This window comes from Oncorhynchus nerka, linkage group LG28 (genome assembly GCF_034236695.1).
Source record: "Oncorhynchus nerka isolate Pitt River linkage group LG28, Oner_Uvic_2.0, whole genome shotgun sequence".
Taxonomy (NCBI): domain Eukaryota; kingdom Metazoa; phylum Chordata; class Actinopteri; order Salmoniformes; family Salmonidae; genus Oncorhynchus; species Oncorhynchus nerka.
The window spans coordinates 23,189,488-23,202,640 of record NC_088423.1 but is presented as its reverse complement, the minus strand read 5'-3'; the positions used below and the strand labels follow the sequence as shown (position 1 = coordinate 23,202,640).

At 40.5% G+C, this 13,153-nt stretch overlaps 1 protein-coding gene and 1 long non-coding RNA gene across 5 annotated transcripts in view; one reads left to right on the top strand and one right to left on the bottom strand.

Moving 5' to 3' along the window:
- Window positions 1-13,153, bottom strand: part of cyth1b (cytohesin 1b) — a 62,860-nt gene that overhangs the window by 16,361 nt on the left and 33,346 nt on the right. The gene's annotated exons all lie outside the window — the stretch shown is intronic.
- On the top strand, window positions 5,814-9,729 carry LOC135565552 (uncharacterized). The gene is made up of 2 exons (XR_010461669.1): window positions 5,814-7,271; window positions 8,810-9,729. It is a non-coding gene; the product is annotated as an uncharacterized LOC135565552 (long non-coding RNA).

Below are 13,153 nucleotides of genomic sequence, written 5' to 3'. Positions count from 1 at the left end.
CCCAAAAGGAATATCCTACGGGTGAAATTTGAATGTCCGATCAAAAGTCTTCTATAGACGTGGTTCACAGGAGAGGTCAACTTAGTCTAGAGAAGTGAGATTTGAGACATTTAACGTTGTCCCAGAAGGAATATCCTATGGGGGAAATGATGTCCGATCAAAAGTCTTCTATGGACGCGGTTCACAGGATGGAAAATACATACTGATTATTTTTAAAGGGACACACACGTAGTCAGACAGAATAGTAACTAGAAGTAACTAAGTAACGGTAAATTACAAATTTATAGAACTGCACACACATAGAATTTAAAATTATATAGAAGGGCATAGATAAGTGTTTAAAGACCATAGCTACTAGTAACGGTAAGGATTAAGAATGGGGAGAAATGCCTCGAAAGAAGCCCCAGAACTGACGGGAGATCGAGCGATGTATGTATGGGGGGGTCTTTCCCGGTTTTTAGTAGTCAGTGTTCTTGATAGTGAAAAGTGATCGTGTGGTTGAGGTTCCCTGGGAAGAAACGGAACAGGTGATTTTATGCCATCAGCTTTCAAGAATAGGCACTGCAGGATTGGTTTTGGGACTGGCCACGGTCCATTTGTTTTCGGTCAACTTTACAAGTAGGCTATGTTTGGAGCGACATAGTTTAAGTTAAAAGTCCTAAAGGAACAATTATTACTGTATACGGGTGAGTTAAATGTCAGATTGAACAATGTATCCAGCGGAAAGACGGAACAAGTGACCCCATAGATATATAGATCTTGTAGATTATGGGGAACAACTGAGTTGCTTTTCCGTTGGTCATTTTCAATAAACTCTACAGATTAAGCTATATTTGGGGCGATATTTTAGTTCAAAGTCCTATAGGAATAGGGATTACTGTATATTACTGCAGTGATCGCTATATACGGGTGAAAACTAATATCAGATTGAACGACGAGTGGACGGAGACTCTTGAGACTCGGTCTATTTGTCTTCGGTCAACCCTACAAGTAGGCTGATTTGGAGCGACAATCTTAGTAAAAGTCTTAAAGGAACAGTAATGTATTGTATACGGGTGAGACTTAATGTCAGACTTTAGTAGATGAGGATTCCAATAAAAGAGATATTAACCATAAGGTGTTAAATATTGGAATTACTAGGCGTAAGTAGATAAGGATTCCAATAAAGAGAAATTAACATAAAGGGTTGAAGATTGGAATTATTAGGAGGGGCAGGAATTATTATAATGGGTAGTAACCCTTCTAAACTGCTTTCTGAAGAGACGGAAGATTACCGTTATATGAAACAAAAAGATAGAAGGAATGTAGATTTCTGTCCTAAATGGGGAAAAAGGTACGATTTTGATGGCCGCCTAAATGTAGAAAAGCTGGAATCGCTTATAAAACAAATACATAAGGAATGTGGTAATAATGTGAAAAAGCAGCATAAACAAGGTTTATACACAGCCGGAGTTTGGCTTTCGGAAGCAAAAAAGAGAATGGGACGCGCCGAAAAATAGATTAAATTTAACAAGGTTCGAGAGACACTACCCACTGTTCCCGCAGATAGAGAAGTTAACCAATTGGGTGGGCGTGAGGGTAACAAACTATATCTTCCTCGATTATACCAACAATGCGGAGATAATCCAGTCGACGAATTTGTGATTATAAGAATACGGCTGCTGGAGCAACCCAAGTCGAGAAAAATGAACAAGGTGAGTCAAAAGAAAAATACAAGATGTTTTAATTGTAACAAAATTGGACATTTCACCCGGGAGTGTAAGCACCCCACGAAAAAATCGTCAACATTTTGTAATTTAACTGTGGGGAAGTCAGAGGCGACAATTGAGTAAAGAAAGGGAACTGAGGGAAAACTTTGGGCGTTTAAATTTGGGCTATTTTCTGTTGTCTAGATGTCGGAGTAACAACTTCAGATAACTGTAAAAATGGGTATATTTGCGGAGTCTCGGTCAAATTCAGAGCGCTGGTAGTATAGTGGCGAGAGCAACAGTCTCGCCAACGGGAATCCACGGTTCGGTTCCCGGCCGAGGTTTTAACTAAAATTGATTTTTAGATCGTAATTGACCTATTTGCATGTTTTGCCTGAAAAATACGGTCGCCAGTGTTGGCAAAAGATATAACTGAACGGATATTATGTGTTCCAGATAGAATTGATAAAAGAAGTCATTAAAAATAACGGCGAAACAATTTCGATGTAAAACGCTATTTCGCCCAAAATGATCTGGTGGAATAATGTATTGAGATAGGAGCCGTAATTAAATAGATGTATCATAGAAGAGAGAGAGTTACCTAAAGTTAAATGGGGGGAACTCAATCTGAATAGGGAATATATATTTTACAAAGGCGGGCAGATTTGTGTCTATAGCCAAGCAACGGAATTGCTAGACACTCAATGGGGCTATATAGTGCAACGCTTTGGACTATAAATTAGGTAAGAATAGTTGAATCGTAAGAAGTTGTGATTGTTTTTCTGATTATTGATTTTTGGTTAAGGTAACACCAGTGAATTTGAACAAAAAGTAACGTATTCTAAAAATGATCTGATTTCCGTTCTCGTTGCGGGGAACAAATGAAAAGTCTTATCTTAAAGGGACAGTGCACGGTAATCACAGTGGTTTGAGTGTATGACAGTGGAAAAAATATTGTGGGACGACAATTCGAAGAGAGAAAAATAAGTTACATGATACATCAAGAGATTTAAAACGAACGACGTGAAGGGATCATAAGAATTATTGGGTGTCATTGTAGGAGTAAATGTTTGGGTTAAGGTGATTTCCCTGTTCCCAGAGACAAGGCATTTCTAAGGCGAGCACTCACTAATGCTGGTCTGAGTTTGTAATTAGACAAGTGAATAACGTATTGGGAATAGAGTTGTAATTAAAATACTAAGTCAAAGACGAGACAGGTATTTAGAGCAAAATGGATTCTAAATGATAACAAAGAGACAATTATGGTTTATGCCCATTTAAAAGCTTTTATAAAATTGGCGAATTTAGAGATGTTGGTTGGGGTGGTAAATTATAATTCAGGATTAGAACAGATGTGATAAATTAGGTTTGGTTAATCGAACAAGAATTATTTACAATCCATTTGAAGTCACTACGAATTGGCAGGTTGAGCGCTTGATGATGACGTCACTAGCGAGACACTTTTGTCACCAGAGACTGGGAATAACGGAGCAAACTGTATGGCTGTTAGTGTGTGTATCGAGGCTTCGAGTAACCTTTCAGAAGTTGAGATAAAAGTGTTTTGTTTATTTGTTTATTGGTTATAGTCAATTTTAGGGTTTGATTTAACTTAGTTGAACAGTGTGTTCTGGCGGGTTTAGGTAGAACTCTTTGTTCCGGAACGGATGAGAGTTAACCAAAAATAAGTAAATTAAAGGAGCCATGAGAGAAATGTGAATGCATATTTATTAAATATCGGGGATTAAATTACGGATTCCTTACACTGTGAAATGTACGACATTTGCGGCAGAGAGAAAAAGTAATGCATTGGATAATAATGTTATCGGGTGAATTGTATCTAAAGGTAGCATGGTCATTTAAGTAAACATATCCGTAGACGATGTTTAAAACTTATGATTAATGATTTGAGTCAAAGGGGAATTATCATTAGGTTTTAGTTATAGTTCACTTATTGAGTTTCTGATTCGAAGTAGCATTAGTGAATGATAGTTAGGGATGTGGTGGCTCACTTTTAGAGGCCTCCTGGGATTATAATTTTGGGGGAGAGTGCAGCTTTAAACGACCAAATTGAAAAAGGTCTGCAAATTATATATATATAAAACAACTGTTAGAACGATTTGTTTTAGTGCAAGGAGATTTTAAAGAGGCACGCTCACATATGGAACCTTATGAGATGTTTTTTTTATGGGTTTGAATCATACAGGTGACTATTTCTATTGTAAGGATAAAGGGATCTTTACGTCTAATATGGTATGGCCTTTTGACCTTATCATGACTGGCTTCTGAGGTCTGATCAGCCTCAGGGGAGAGTCATTTGTATAATGAATGGAGTCATATTGAGTTACTTGTTTTAAGGTAAATTCATTAGAAATGAAGCAGTTTTGGTTGAGGGTTTAGAATTACTGTTTGAACCGCAAATGAGAAAGTGGTTCAGGATTCTGTCTTATAACATTAGCTGTGAAGTTTTTTTTTTTAATGGGCTATTAGGGAGTTGGTATTGTAACAGAGAGAAAGTCATATTCATCATTGAGAATAAATAGGGGAAGATAACATATTTTGAGCCAACAGGGCAGGGAAGGAATTGAGGTATTTTTGTTTGATTTTAACACCCGTGTACAGGAGTGTCAAAAGACGGGGGGGGGACATTACCTGTGTAATGGGGGAGGGTGTCCGTATGGGGATTACATGATAACCAACTTGGGACAATTCTGGGACTGGAGAAGAGGATATCCTTATGGCATAGGGAATCCCACAAAGGTGGATAGGTTTCCCATGATATGGGGGAAACCTGGGAGTACTGTTGAACTTTGTAAAGGTGATGAAATCCTACTAACCATCAAAACTATTAAGCTCTCTGATGCAGGCACTTACACCCCCGGACTACAAAGGACCGGGACAGACACGGTGGGTGTGTTTTCTATTAAGGTACTGCCAAAACTAGAGGTCTCAGACGAGCCAGGGGGCCAGACACACTCCTCTACCACCCCTGGACCGAACCTGCCACCACTGTGTTAAAAATCCCATTCAGGTAATTAATGTTAGACTATTCAGCTATTGATCAATTAGACACGGAGACTGGTTTTGATGGTAGGGACAATTTGTGGCTGTCTTATACAGAATAGACCACTGGTGTCCCCCAGGGCTCTGTTCTAGGCCCTCTCCTATTCTCGCTATACACCAAGTCACTTGGCTCTGTCATAACCTCACATGGTCTCTCCTATCATTGCTATGCAGACGACACACAATTAATCTTCTCCTTTCCTCCTTCTGATGACCAGGTGGCGAATCGCATCTCTGCATGTCTGGCAGACATATCAGTGTGGATGACGGATCACCACCTCAAGCTGAACCTCGGCAAGACGGAGCTGCTCTTCCTCCCGGGGAAGGACTGCCCGTTCCATGATCTCGCCATCACTGTTGACAACTCCACTGTGTCCTCCTCCCAGAGCGCTAAGAACCTTGGCGTGATCCTGGACAACACCCTGTCGTTCTCAACTAACATCAAGGCGGTGGCCCGTTCCTGTAGGTTCATGCTCTACAACATCCGCAGAGTACGACCCTGCCTCACACAGGAAGCGGCGCAGGTCCTAATCCAGGCACTTGTCATCTCCCGTCTGGATTACTGCAACTCGCTGTTGGCTGGGCTCCCTGCCTGTGCCATTAAACCCCTACAACTCATCCAGAACGCCGCAGCCCGTCTGGTGTTCAACCTTCCCAAGTTCTCTCATGTCACCCCGCTCCTCCGCTCTCTCCACTGGCTTCCAGTTGAAGCTCGCATCCGCTACAAGACCATGGTGCTTGCCTACGGAGCTGTGAGGGGAACGGCACCTCAGTACCTCCAGGCTCTGATCAGGCCCTACACCCAAACAAGGGCACTGCGTTCATCCACCTCTGGCCTGCTCGCCTCCCTACCACTGAGGAAGTACAGTTCCCGCTCAGCCCAGTCAAAACTGTTCGCTGCTCTGGCCCCGCAATGGTGGAACAAACTCCCTCACGACGCCAGGACAGCGGAGTCAATCACCACCTTCCGGAGACACCTGAAACCCCACCTCTTTAAGGAATACCTAGGATAGGATAAAGTAATCCTTCTCACCCCCCTTAAAAGATTTAGATGCACTATTGTAAAGTGGCTGCTCCACTGGATGTCATAAGGTGAATGCACCAATTTGTAAGTCGCTCTGGATAAGAGCGTCTGCTAAATGACTTAAATGTAAATGTAAATGTACTTGCTTAGAATATGCTTCTTGCTAGTCAGGGGGGAGTCTGCAAGATGTTCGGTGAACAATGTTGTACGTATATCCCTAATAACACCAGTCCAGATGGTAGTATATCTAAGGGCCTTAAATGGGCTTGATGCACTATCTGCTGAGATGAGGACCATGGCGGGGGTAGAGGAGTCTGACTGTCCACCTGGTTGGGAGACTGGTTTGGTAAGTATACTGGTATGGTGGTTACTGGATTTCTGACCCTAATTCTTGTATTATTTGTTATTGATGTGATGTGCTGCTTGCATCATACCGTGTTTTAAGAAGTCTGTTACAGATGTGGTGAAGGCTTCAGGCATGATGCCTTTGCTTGATGCTCCAGTTGGAGAGGCTGAGGTGAAGCATGCTTTGAGGGGAGGATAAGACTGACTGAGGATGACCCATGTATGTTTGTTCTCCCTGTCGTGAAGGGTGGCATGGTGCCCACCTGGTGCTGGATAAGAATAGCTGAGACGACCAGATGGGTTATAAGAATGCTTTGTTCTGCTTTACTCTGTTTTACAGGACCAAAGTTTTATTCCACACTTTGCAACACATTAAATCCATGTTATTGTCAGATAGAATACTGAGGGTCCCCAAGGAGAGGGCTTGTTAGTGTAGGAAGGATTTTTAATATGGTTAGCATTTATTAGATTATAAGTTTTTAAATAGTATTATATTTAACAGGAATATAGGACATCTATGAGGAGTTAGGATTATTGTTAGGATTAAGATAGATTGATTAAGGAATTTGGAGAAAAGCCGCTCATAGACATGTTATTTTTTTCTAAAAGAGGGTCCATGGGTTTGGATGGAGCCAAACAGTGAGACATGTAGTTCAAATTTGGAAAACATGAGAAACATACAGAGGAGCCCTCCCCCGCACTGCAGAGACCTTGAAGGTTGGAGAACAGAGAAGCTTTAGAAGGGGGGCCAGGACGAGCAAAGATAACATAGTGGGTAGATAAGTTACTGAGTGGAGACAAAAGTGAGAATTGGACATGTGGAAAATGAAAGGGACACTCCTAAATGGAATTTCAGACATAAGGATAATTCACTAAATCTTATCTAAGTCATTGTATAAGAATAAGGCAAGGTTGTTACCTGGGCAGAGCCAGGTAACAAAAGGGGGATGGGTAAATAGTGTTCTAGAATAGGATGTGACCTACGGGATAATTAACTAATAAAAAAAATAATTGTTAATTGGTTTGACGAATAAGAAACTGTTTTATTAACCAAACCTGTATGTCCAAGAGTTTATGCACTACAGGTGAACTACAGGTGAAGACACTCAATCCAGTCCCGTGGGCCACCCGGATTCATATCGCACTGCGGGGGGGTAAGATACATATTTCACTGTCGAACAAATAAACAGAGTTCGGGAGGAGAACTGGAATTAACAGAATTCCGGGGGCCATCTCTCGAATGAAGTAACCCTCCCTGTCCTGTCACCCCTGTTTTTGTTCATAGAAGTGAAGATGTATCTGGCTCTTGCTAAGTGATGTGTTCTCGGGGAAAGGGTGGGGTTTCACATGGAAGCTGTTCGTCTGAGCTGTCTTATCGTGGGTGACGTATTCCTGATACAGCACGCCCTACTAGAGATGCGGAGAGTGGTAATTTGACCCATGGTTTAGACGGTGAGGATTTTGTTCCAAAATAGAAGAGATATCAGTGCAGGTTCCCATATTGATCGTGGACACAGGTCATAGCTCACACTGAAAGGGATGGCTACGTAAACCCATACACTCAATTTGGGATCAGGTGGAGGATAGTAAGGGTTGGCGTTTTGGACTGTGTTCCCGAGCAAAGGAAGTATTGTATAAAGGTGCGAATTAACATTAAGGCGGTCAATACTCAGGACCTAGGGTTATGGTATGTGGGCTTCAACCAGTTAAGTTATAGAGGTGGAGACTGGGTTTGGGGAGTCCAACTTATGGTTGGAATGGATTCAATATACGGCCAGATCAGTGGCTAAAGAAGAATGTTATGCCTGTGTGAACGCTAAACCCCAGTTAACAACTATCCCTTTTCCACTGAACGGAATTAATTCCCCTAAGGGAATGGCATGTATGGTAAAGCTGTTCATGAAAGCAGGAATGCCAAATAATGACAGTTGTATTGATTTGCACTATTTATATCCCCAGGAACCAAGTTGGTACAGAGAATATGACCACTGACGAGACCATGTCTGAATTGACAGGCTGGTTGAACTCTGGGGACTTCAATAAAATAAAATGGGCCAGTGTCGATATCTGGTGGTTGTGCGGGGGAATGAGTTTGTGCAGTATTGCCGACTGATTGGACTGGTTAGGAATGCCTTTTACACTCATACAACACCAAGACATGAAGTTAGCCAAAACGAGAGAGAAGAGATGCTCCATCTAGGTCTTTTGGCGAAAGAGTATATATTGATAACATTGGGGTTCCACGAGGTGTGCCGGATGAGTTCAAGGCAAGAAATCAGATACTAGCAGGATTAGAGTGGTCTACTCTCAATAAGAATGTAGACTGGATTAATTATAGTTACCAGAAGGGTTATTAAAGGGTTTGTAGAACAGACTGAAGCAACCAGCTGGAAGACCTGACATAATAGAATTGCATTAGATAAAAGGAGGAAGTGGGCATGGTAATCAGGACCATGTCTTACATCCCAGGTGGCACAGCTCCGGACGAATCAGTGCCCGAAGCCTCAGCTGTTTTGACCACCCTGGCTCACGGGTTGGCAGAAACTCTGGGGTGGATAATTCTCTGAACTAAATTGGGTAGACAGTATTTATGGAAAAATGTGGTGTTATGGGCTACCTTAACCGGTGTGACTGTGTTAGTCTTGTACGTACGTGGTTGATTGCGTGTATGTATGAAAGTTATTGTTTCCAGGACTCTGGAGAGATCAATGACACTACAGATGGTGCGTTATGGGCCGATTCCAGGTTCAGACCCATGGAGGACTGAAGGCATGTCTACAGAGGAAGTGGACGAATCTGGATCTGTCATTTGTGGGAAATTTATGTTTGATGAGAATAGTGTTGAAATGAAGGGGAATTAGATTGTAATTTGTTTCAATGATTAAACTGTTTTTTTTAATAAAGATTGTAAAAAGAAAAGAAAAAATCCTGAAAGAGGAGTTATGATTCTGATGTAGGTTTAAAAACAGTTGGAGTTAAGGTTAGAATTGATTTATGAAATGTGAAGAGTTGGATAAACATTTATAATTGATTTGTTGATTATTTGTCTATTCATATGATAATCTGATAAACCTCTATAAAAAGGTTAGTTAAGTTTGTTTATACTTTCATTTTTTATGATTAAATAAAACTAGATGTAGAATTGAATGTATAATATTTGATCACAGGGAGGATTGTTAGAGGAAATTATAGTTTAGATGATCAATTATGTATACATTAATGATTAGAACCATTTATGCTAATACTATTATGTTATGATTTGAAAAGTATGGGTTTTTAGTTGAACTGTTACTGAAAATGTAAGCAGAAATTAATTGTGTCTGTGTCTCCTGGGAAAGTTTAAGAAGGAGGGATAAGATAGTTTTTCAAACAGATAAGAATGTTTTGGTTGGATTCCATTAGTGGAGAGAAGTATTAACCTTTAGACAGGTTGGAATGTAGTTTATGAGGGGAGTGAAACTATCTCCAGGACCAAATACTACGCCATTGTAAGGCTGGGAGAGGGTGTGAAACTGATGACGTCATTTTATGTCTTCTTTCTTTAAAATGTAATGTTCTTTGTATTTTGGGTCAGTACTCTCTGGAATTAAACGCTCTTTACCTGGCTTTTAAGACTGGTCTCGATCTACTTCATGCATAATTAATGAACTTACAATTCATTAATGAATTAGAAATGAGTGCTAATTGATTTTGGCAATTAAAGCATAGAGTCATTTAGAATTCCTCTATCACGTGCCCTTTAAACGGTCTTAAATGATTGTGTTGGAGTTGTTCCTGGCCGTGCAGTCATGGGTGAACAGAGGGGACTGAGCACGCACCCCTGAGGGGCCCCTGTGTTGAGGATCAACCTGCCGTCTGCTGATTTCATGCTCGTATGACTGCTACAAGGTTCCTATTTTATACCATGTTGTGCTGCAGCCATGTTGCGTTGCTATCATGTTGTCATGTTGTGTTGCTACAATGCTGTGTTTTCATGTGTTGCTGCCATGCTAATGTTGTTGTCTTAGGTCTCTATTTATGTAGTGTTGTCTCTCGTCGTGATGCGTTTTGCCCTATATTTGTATTTATTTTAAATTTTCAATCCCTTTTGCCTTCTGGTAGGCCGTCATTGTAAATAAGAATTTGTTCTTAACTGACTTGCCTTGTTAAATAAAATCAAGAATATTAACTGTTTACTTTGCTAGCTCACCAGCAACAATTACTAACATAGGCCGACTGATCTTTTGGTATGTAAAAATTGCTTGAAATGTATAATTTAGTTATGAAGCTTGTATTTGGAATTTGCTGTTAAAATGAATTATTACTGTGGCGAAGACACATCATATGCGAAGCTCTTCACTTGCGCTCTACAAACTCCTGCCTATGGAGGGCTTTTTTTCCTTGTTGAAATGTTTGCTGTTGCTTTCACACATGTAAATACATAGACCTATGTGGTAAATCTATATGACATCCAATACAACAATAATAATAGCTAGCGTTTCATCATTCCATCCCTATACTGTTAATTTCAACAGTCATTTCTGTTTCATAGGCCTATAATACATTTTCATTTAGCCAACCATTTCGTACACTGCTCTGAGTGGGCCCAATGTTTATAGTGCACATGAACGTTCGCAAGACTAATGAGGGAGAGGTTCTGTTTATTTCATTCATATTTCCTGTGTTATGTTGGAGTTCTGTGTGTCTGTGTCCTATTTTTTAAGATATGATTTAACAAGGCAAATCAGTTAAGAACAATTCTTATTTACAATGACGGCCTACACCGGCCAAACCCAGACGACGCTGGGCCAATTGTGCGCCACCCTATGGGACTCCCAATCACGGCTGGTTGTGATACAGCCCTATGTCTCTGCCATTATGGTTGTGGGTAATAGGAGTGAACATGGTGCTCAGTGTAACAGAAATATGCTACATGGCCTGCGCTCCACGCTTTGGGGTCAAAACGTTCAATAAGAGAAAATGATTGTTCCATGTATTCATGGTGTTTAAATATTAACAATCATTAAGTCTGATTAAGACGAATGTACCAATGTAACAATGGATGTGCAAAATGCCTTTTACATTGTAGAACCCGTTTATTGTCAATTGGGTAATTGTATGGTCCTGGGGGCCAAGTGCTTATAGGTCTACCTGTTTGAGCTCCTTTTAGACCGTTTCCATTTGGTTTCTCAAGGGGAGGCTGTACAGTCTTGCCCTCTACCTGTGTCCATTCAGATATGATAGGTTAAGCCTGGTACAGAGGCTATTTATTTTGGGCTATTGCCTGTGTATATTTGGTAAATTTACTTGAACATTTTGTATGATATGGTGCTTTCACCATTGATCACCAAGACCTGTAAAAAAAATCTACACTGAGCACGTCAACCTGCCTTCTGCTGATTTCATGCTCTTATGACTGCTACAAGGTTCCTATTTTATAATTACATAGTCTAATCAAACTGTGTTGTAGACAAATGAATGAAAAGGGCTGCCTCAATATATACACAAAGAGTTGTAGTTGCATGTATAGATTCTATTTTTTTACTTGACTTGAGACTTGAAAACTTGTGACTTGAAAACTTGTGACTCGACTTGCTCCTAAAATACCTTGGACTTAACTTGAGTCTTGACCTGTATTACTTGAGACTCGGATAATAGTGACTTGGTCCCACCTCTCACACACAAACACAGTCCCTTTCAGGGTCAGGTTAAGGGGCAGGTCAAGATCTAAGGCTAATCTGGCTAATCAGAGCCACTGAGATCAAAGACACAAAAACAGAGAGATGAAACAAAGAGAAAGAGGGGGGATATTGAAAACATTGTTTTGTGAATGTAGAGAGAGAGGGGGATAGAGACATTTGAGAGGGATAAATAAGATGGAGAGAGCAACAGAGAGGGGAGGATGAAGGAATAAGAAAGTGAGATGAGACACATAGCGCTTTGAGAATCCCCAAAAAATATTTAACCTTTATTTAACCAGGAAGGGCTCATTGAGATTTGAAATATCTTTTCAAGAGCATCCTGGCCAAGATAGGCCGTACCAAGTCATTACACAATTAAAGACAGACAACATGAAAAACTATAGGTAATCTAGTAAAAAAAAAGAGAATTCACAAGAGTATAACAAAATCATATAACAGCAAATTAAAAACATTGACAGGTCAGGGAATCAAACTCAAAATCCTTCATCAATGATTTAAAAACACCAATCGGGACAAGTGCACAAATAAAAAAAATGGTAGTAAACCCATAATGGCTTTGTAAATAAAAGTATACCAGTGATTGAGCTTACGAGTGACTAGAGAAGGCCAGCCAACCCTGGTATACAAAGTGCAGTGGTGCGTAAGAGTTTTGCAGTTTAAAATAAATCTCAAAGCTGCATGGTAAAAGGTGTCAATTGATCTCAAACACTGAGCAGAAGCATTCATATATAAAATATCCCCATAGTCTAGTAAAGGCATAAATGTAGCTGATACTAGCCTCCTTCTGGCTTCAAAAGAAAAACAGGCCTTATTCCTAAAATAATAATCATTTATTATTATAGGGTGAGATGAAGAGACAGACGTTGCGTCCAAATGGCTTCCTACTCCCTACATAGTCAATTACTTTTGACCACTACCAGTGGACTTCATAGGGAATAGGGTGTCATTTGGACGCACCCAGAGAGGGGGTTACAGACCGGTTTCTAACAGATTAGAGGGATAATCATCGGAGGACAATATGCATGAGAGAGTCTGCTGACTCTGATGTATCCTGCATCTGTGTTTGGGTTACCAGTTTGACACGTCGCCAGTCTCGGTAACAGGGACATTACACACTCTATTACCACTCCATCAGCCCCCCTGGGGTCCTACCATCCTTTACCAATAGACAACTTTAGCACAATACTAATATTAATGTTTGCACACACCCACAGGATAAGAACGCCTGCTAAATTACTTTTTGTTTTTGGCTTTGGCTTTTAAAAATAACAATGAGTCATTTAGCAGACACTCTTATCTAGAGCGATTTACAGGAGCAATTACGGTTAAGTGCCTTGCTCAAGGGCACGTCAGCA